The following is an 8,431-nucleotide window of genomic DNA, read 5'->3' on the forward strand; positions in this document are numbered from 1 at the left end:
GTCCACTATATATTACTTTATTATTTATTTTATGTTTTTATTTATATTTATTTTATTTACTTTTATTAGACATTTGTATTCATTAACATAAAGTGTTGTAACCTAAATAAGTAAAACATTCATCATTCATTCATTTTCCTTTAGCTTAGCCAGAGAGGAATGAGCCACCAAGTTTTATACAATGGATGCCTTTCCACCTGCAACCCAGTATTGGGAAACACTCATGCACTCTCACATGCACACACATTCAAACCCTACGGCCAATATAATTTGTTCTGTTCACCTATAGTGCATGCACTCGGAGGAAAACCACATGAACAATGGGAGAACATGCAAACTCCACACAGAAAAATCAGTCGACCCTGCCGGGACTCAACCAGCGACCTTCTTGCTGTGAGGCGACAGTTCTAACCACTGAGATACCATGTTGCCCAGAACTTATACAATACAAAATGAAGTTTAATTATAAATTCGAGAGGAGCACATGCTCATGATTAACCCAGCTGGCCCACATTAGCTAATCATGATCCTCCAATCAAAGGATCTCAAGTCACTTTATATATCCTCATTTTCTTTCCACAACTATCTTTGTCTGGAAGAAACCCCCTCCTCCTCTTCTTTTACCTTTATCTAAAATGAGCGGCATGGTGGCAAAGTGATAACACTCTTGCCTCACAGCAAGAATACCAATGGCGTCGGGTTCTTACTGGGCCATCTGTTATTTCTGTGCGGAGTTTGCATGTTCTCCTCATTTCCGCGGGGGTTTCCCCCGGTTTCCTCTCACCATCCAAATATGCTTCTATTATAGATAAAATAAGCCTAAATCTTTTTTTCTAATGTCTTACTTTCAGGAAGTTTACCTTGGCCTCAGCGGCGGGGGAGTTTGAGATGGACCTGAGCTCAATTTCCCCTCGCCCTGCGAAAGGGGAGATCCCAGGGCCCGAGGATGCCTTGAGCTCAGGGCTCTCTCCCGGGACAGCATGCCAAACAAGCTATGTATAAATCATGAGCTAAGTGTGAATTCTTATATTCTTATATTTAAATGAAGTGCTGCAAAAATGATAAAACTAAATATACTATTTTGCATTACCATGTTTCTCATAACTTATTTTTTGGCATGTAAATGCTTTTGTTAGTTGCAATTCTTTTTTCTTTTGACATTTCCCAATTTTTAAAAGCAAGCATATATACACAAATAAAAGCAAGTGGATTTGCACACGTTTATTGTATTCAGTAAACAGTTTTTCAAAAGTTTCTCAAGTGATATTTAATGGAGCCAGGTTTTTTTTTCAGCATTTCAGTGTTTTTTCTTCTAAAATCCCAAAAGTTAAGGTTACCATTTGTTACCATTTGAGTAAACCGATTGCAACAAACCATTTAAGTTCAAAAACTAATCCTAATGAGTACTGTGAACTTAATCCATTTGAGTAAACAAAGCAATTTCAGCACAGTAAAATCCAATAAATAAAGAAAACTCAAACCAAGTACTATAAAACCCAATAAGTTAAGGCAACTTAAACTGTTTGAGGTAACCGATTGCTACAAACCATTTGAGTAAAAAAAAAAATGTTTGTGAGTATTGTGAACTTCCTCCATTTAAGTTGAAGTAATGAGGTATTTAATTAACTCATTACCTTCAACACTAAGTTCAAAACTCTTTTCAAATGAGTAGAAATAACTTTTGGTAAAGACCATTCACACATCCATTCCAAAATACCGGTAAATTCTGATATCATCAACCAGAAATGACCTCTAAGCAGCTGCGCTTGTTTTTGTAAACACAGAAGGGGTCGGGGCCTTTTGTTGATGGGTTGTGCTACATAATATGTGTGTGTGCTGGGACTCACCACCTGCTTCCCGTGCACACGAGTCAAGCAACTGAAGCAGAGCTTGAAGGTAAACAAACAGCGGTTTATCATAAGCATTTTATCGGATCACTTTTTCCACAGTTGGCATTAAGAAAGAATATAGAAACATTATCTAACTAACATCTTACAGCTAAAAGTGTCTGGAAAAAATATTCAAAGGCTTTTATTTTCAGAAACAGTGTGGACGTAAATGCGTCTGAGTGTTCTGATTGGCTGGAGTTGACGTCTCACATCAGCGGGTTCTAATCATGAACGCGCTCTTTCTTCAAATTATGGTACGGTAATGGAACAGCTTTTCTTTCCGGACAATTGCTGGAATGGAATTAACGGTATTTTCAAAAAGAGCCTGTTCATACATGATCCGTATATATGTGTGAAAGGGACTATTGACTTGCCTAATTACCTTAACTTGCCTAGTTAACCTAATTAGTTAAACCTTTAAATGACTCTTTAAGCTGAATACATTGAATATGTAGTAATATATTCTGTACTGTCATCATGGCAGTTTAAAAGAAAATCAGTTATTTAAAATTTTTTATTAAAACTACTATGCTTAGAAAGTTTCTCTTCATTAAACAGAACTTGCAGAAAAAATGTATAAAAGAAGACTTTAACTGCATTAATTTTTTTTTCTAAAAAAAAATAGAAAATTCTCGTTTATTCTGGTCACTGTGAAAAAAGCATCAGTGTTATTGAATTTGCTTTAAGCTATTTATTTAAATTCAGAACTATTTAGACCCCAAAACTAGTCTAGAAACAAAACCAAAAAAATATCTCGTCCAAAAAAGTCATTAAGATCACCTCATTTATAATGTTTGACAATATCTATCACCTGTCATTCTCCTCGCAGTCTGTAATTCATTCTCTTGCAGCAAATATAAACATTGCTAAACCCTTGGTTTTTATGGAATGAGTGTTTTTTCTCTCTCTCTTCTCTCTTTGGCTGTGTGGCTGTCGGGGTCCAGTCATAACAGTCATAAATAAAAGCGGTTGTCCCTGTCACAGCAGTGTTTGAGGTCATCTTTCGAAGCCGCTGATGCATGAGCTGCTCAGTTTACCCTTGCTTTGTCATTTTCTACCTTTGCTTGAATCCTTTCTCTCTGTGGAATCCACTAATATGGTGCAGCAGAAATGTTGACCTACACTAAATGTAGCTGATGATACAGAAAAGGCACTGTGCTTTTATAGCTGCTTATTAATGTGGAGTGTCTAGAAATGTTTTAAACATGCTTTGGGTTGTGATGGTGTGATTGGACAGATTAGCTTTAGTTGCTCCAAGATAATTGGCCATGAAATGTCTGAGTTGCAACTCAAATTAATCTTAAGTTCATATTGTAATTTTCTCCCCCTCGATAGTAGTTAGTGAGCAAACCATTTTTGTCAGTCTCAGATCTTAACTAAGTATTAAATGAGCTGTTTTATTTAGCTTGTTCTTGTAAAAAGAAAAAAAAAAACAGCTAAGTTTCTCAGTCCTTAAAATTTTAGGTTATTAATTGAATATTTGTCTCAAAAATTATGTCAAAATGAAAGATACAGTGATGATGATGATTTTATAATTAGATTGTAATTGATCAAACACATCCATATGCAATGGGATTATCATTCATTCATGCAATTAGAGAAAAAATGCAACAAATTTAAAAAAATTAGAATAAAAGGTTTTCAAAGCGACTTTAGAAGACACTTAGAATTGTGTGATAATGCGTTTGAACTTAGACAATTTGAAAAGAAAAAATACAAACTCTGTGAAAACCCATGATATAATGATAATTAAGATTATTTTCATTGCATAATAATCACTGCAAACAATGGAATATGCATCTTTTATTGTAATTAACTTAAAACCTGCCTAGAAAAAATGAGAAACCATTTTAATGTTGTCCCAATTATTTGTATTTTACTATATGTTTAGTAAAATAAATAACATATTAAAATGCTTTGATTTGGTATCTTTATACTTCAGACCGCTAGGTTTTGCATACTTTTTGTACTGTTTAGTAATTTAAAGTACAACAAAATGTTAATTGACAACTTTTATTTTCATAAGTATACAAGTCAGAATAAATTTGTTGTTTCATTTAACATAAATGTATCTGTTAGACTGAATGATGATAAAAAATCTCTCTCTGATACTTACAGTGGCTGAGAGAGCTCAACGTGCTGTAATTTAAGAAAACACATGCAATTCCAAAAAAACGCCTGCAAATTAAAAAAGTTATTCATCTGTTTGACCGCATACTGCAAATCCTCACAACGCAAACACATTTTAAAAAAAATTAAAAAATAAATTAATAAAACACACTGCATTTTCTCACAATGCAAACAAATAATGAAAGAAAGGAACACAACGGAAATGTTTCAAGTAGAGCCAAAAACGTGACTACAAAAACTATAACTAAATAATAGTCTAAATAACTACAACCTAAATAGCTGTGTCTGTCACGTTTTAGGGTCTCCTTGAAACATTTCCATTGTGTTCTGTGCTATTTGAAAATGTTCTGTACGTTTTTTAAAAATGTGTTTGCGTTGTGAGGATTTGTAGCACGTGTTTTCTATTATATTATAGGAAGTACTATTTTTGGTTTGTCTGGAATGAAAGCAATTTAAAAAATGTTATAGTCAATATTATTGGTGAGGGTGACGCGGTGGCGCAGTGGGTAGGAAGTTTGCCTCACAGTGAGAAAGTCGCTGGTTTGAGCCTCGGCTGGGTCAGTTGCTGCATGTTCTCCCCATGTTTGCGTGGGTTTCCCTTACAAGTCCAAAGACATGTGGTATAGGTAAATTGGGTTGGCTAAATTGTCCGTAGTTAATGAGTGTGTATAGGTGTTTTTCAGTGATGGGTTACAGCTGGAAAGGCATCCGCTGTGTAAAACATGAGCTGGATAAGTTGGCGGTTCATTCCACAGTGGCAACCCTAGATTAATAATGGAACTAAACCGAAAAGAAAATGAATAAATATTTGAGCCCACTTAAGAAATGATTGGCTACAGAGCAAACCGTTGTCCAATGACTGCTTAATTACTTAAATAAAGCAATTAAAAACTTTCCTAAATAAAGAATATAGTGAATACTTTAAAGTGGACTTTAAATTGAATTCTAAAAAAACAAACAAAAAAACCTGAGAAATAATATGCACTGTCATGATGGCAAAGATTTGTACATTGGGTGTAAGTTTTTAGAGATTCGTGAATCTTTTTACATTATTTTAGTTCAATCTTATTTTAAAAGTTCTTTCTCCACTAAACTGATGAACATAAAACATAAATTTGTCAGCATTCAAGAAGTTGTTTGTTATTGATGATAATATCAGGTTTATGGCATTTGCAGTTTGCAATAATTGCATCTAGAATCAGGCCAGGTTGCATAACAGTTGAGTATGCCATTAAAAGTTGAATTTCTTTACAAATGTCTTTCTCTTTAGTTTTATCCTCCAATGGCTCATGCAATTGCGATTTTAATTTTACGGGTCATGGATGCCTGCCATGTATCACTGTACTCAGCACCTTATTAAACAAATCAAACGCGCATTACAATATTGCGTCAGCATGAGTCCAAAACATCCCTGTTGGATTTCAACAGCTTCTCACAGCTGATAAGAGCATTAGCTTACACAATCACAGACTCAAAGCCATCTTCAGGAACAGCTTTCAGAAATTTAATAGGGAACGTAATAAGAAATAGTATAGATTAATAAAATAAAATAATAAAACATTAGCTCTTTTCATTCTTTAATACCAAATCTCACCTGAACTACCAAAAAGGTGAAGAAAAGCTTTGAGATCATAATATGGCCATTTTCTGCACACCCTGAGTTAAAATGCTGCGTTTCTGCTGGTCAGTCCTGGGTTCCCCTCAGGCTTTTTCTAACAGCATTTATTTTATGGCCTGAAACACTCACTTGCAGAAGTTAAAACGCTCTACTAGAAATAGCTGTGCGTTGCTTAACATTCTCCATGTTCTGAGAGATTAAACAGTTAGCAAGTGAAGGGACACTTTCGTCTGATTTAGCAAAACTCTTCTGTCTGGCACTAAAATCTAAACAGATTAGTTTGATTTGTTTTCAAATTCAGTCTTTTATAAAAAAAATCTAATAACTGCCCCAGCACATAAAACAACTATAGAGTGTGTATGCCCTTAATGCAATAGCCCAAAATTGCTCACTCATTTTTAACAGCTTTAAAAATGGTCTTATAGTGAAATGACAGTTTAGTATATTATATTTATATTATCTTATAATCTTATACACTGAAAATATCCTAGCAACAAGATTACCGTGTTTTGTATTTGTAACCCTGCACCACAAAACCTTATGTCTTATGATGTAAGGGATTATTTTCGGCAATATGGGCCAACATTGTTTTTAATATATACAGTGCTCAGCATATGTAAGTACACCCCTCACAAATTTCTCATTTACATTAATATTTTCTAAAGGAAGCTTTACAAGATTATATTTGTGCATATACATTCGATTAGTCAGTACCATAGTCAAATCTGGAGCAAAATAACTTATTGTAACAGTTTGGAATTAGTATTCCCAAATGTATATATTTGGGAAAAATATGAAATACATTTTTAAAAAGAACAACATTCAAGAAAAACAAAAAATGTATAAAATTCTGTAGATATTTTGTAGTTTGGAATTTATTGTTCCAATATTTCACATTAATTTAAAAGTATTATCTCTTTATCTATAAAGATGTTTGGCAACTAAAACATTATTTTAGAAAATATATCTGTTTAATAAATCTGTTTTGTTCAAATGCACCAGCATATATGACCCATATTCACTGAAATATGGATAAAAAATATTTTTCAAAATGTGATGTACTCAATTATGCTGAGTACTGTATTCATGGTAAATATAAATTAAAGATCATGTGACATTAAGATATTTTGTAATACCCTTATTGTAAATATATGAAAATGGCAATGTTTAGATCTTATTTAGACCAATTTAAATGTGATTTTCTTAGTATTTAAACATTTTTTTGGAACCCTCTGATTCCAGATTTTTAAGTTTTATCTCCCTCAATTGTTGTCCTCTACACCAAATATACGCCAATGATTATTTATTCAGCTTTTAGCAAATGTGTAAATCTGCTGATACTTAAAACTAGTTTTATGGTCCATGGTGGCATTTAACATTTCTTTTAAAACTCTAAACCTCAATGCATTTCATTTTTTGTTCAATTTATCTTTATTTTTTATAGCACTTTTACAATGTAGATTGTGACAAAGCAGCTTAACATAGAAGTTCTAGTAAATTTAAACTGTCAGTCCAGTTTTCATTTCCATTCCATTTCATTACATTCACGCTTATAATGGAACAAAACAGTTTCCAATGTAGTGATTAAAAAATGAACAGATGCAAGAAGAATATGATATATTCAAGAATTTTGTTATTGACATTTTGGCATAAAAAGCATATTTTATTAGTAAAACAAACTCAAGAAAATAATTTTTGTAACCTAGATGCATTTTATTTAACTAACTAACTAAATAAATAAATAAATAAATAGACAACTTACTCTGTATAGTTGTATCAGCAGCAGCAATAATCCATGTGTTTAGTGAAAATCCTCGTTCAGTTCTTCAAAGCTGCAGTTCTTCTTTGTGATGGTCAGTTGACATAAGAGCCGCCGTGCTGATGAACAGCGCTGAGGTATTTCAACACCCTATGTGAATGTTTAAAGCCGTGCTTTTGCAGCTTTCACCCAAGTTCACGTTCACTGAATTCTGAACTTCATTTCTTCACTCTGACCTCCAATAAAGCAATGCAATTCATTCCAAGAGAGACCCTTTGCTTCTGAGCTTTAATTTCCCACTTCATGTGAGCGAGCGCTGCACTGATGCCGTTGATTTTGAGCATGGGCTTAGGATAAACATATCTCTTACATTCAGCCACTCTCTCTCTCTCCCTCTCGTCTCTCCTTTACTCAGGTCTCCAGTGTTGTTGGACGAGGGGAGGAGACTGTAATGTGAAGTGCTCCTATACGTGCATTTCACACACACATACACAGATCTTAGCCGAACGCACATCGTCATAGTTTGTAACGCTGTTTAGGGTGATCTGTGCCAATATTTGCTTTCATATTTACATTGACCAGCCCCTGGGTGTGACTGGACTCTTTGGCAGTTGTTGTAGTTTGTTGGATTTGTAGGACGACTGATTGACATTCACACAATGCATTTCTGTATGTGTGCTGTATGTTGTGAAATGTGTTTGGATTCAGTTATATGGAAATGATTGTCTGATTTGTGTTCCAGTGATTCAGGGAGATGGATTTTGAAAAGAGATGGCAGGCAGAATGTTCTTTCATTTTACACTTTTACATATAAAGTAAAGGTTGTCTACTGGCATTGGTGATTGCATGAGAAACTTTCATCGTCCATGAAAGCTTATCATTTTTAGAAAATATTTATATTGCAAAGTTTTTTTGTTTTAGATTATTAAAATTTTCTTTACACAATGACAAAATAGATCTTTGAGACGATTCAGTCTTTTCATTCAGTCATTCTTGGGTAAACCAAAAACGTTCTTCTATGGCATCACTGATTCT

The 8,431-nt window shown here is 33.8% G+C and overlaps 1 protein-coding gene across 2 annotated transcripts in view; it reads right to left on the reverse strand.

Moving 5' to 3' along the window:
- avpr2aa (arginine vasopressin receptor 2a, duplicate a) overlaps window positions 1-7,894 on the reverse strand; it is a 30,559-nt gene extending 22,665 nt beyond the window's left edge. For both annotated transcript variants that reach the window (XM_009296925.4, XM_001345969.9), the window contains exon 1: window positions 7,400-7,894. The gene's annotated coding sequence lies outside the window, so the exon portion shown is untranslated. The remainder of the gene's footprint in view (window positions 1-7,399) is intronic.
- Window positions 7,895-8,431: the final 537 nt, after the last annotated feature.

Source organism: Danio rerio, chromosome 23 (assembly GCF_049306965.1).
Source record: "Danio rerio strain Tuebingen ecotype United States chromosome 23, GRCz12tu, whole genome shotgun sequence".
In the NCBI taxonomy this organism is placed as follows: Eukaryota; Metazoa; Chordata; class Actinopteri; order Cypriniformes; family Danionidae; genus Danio; species Danio rerio.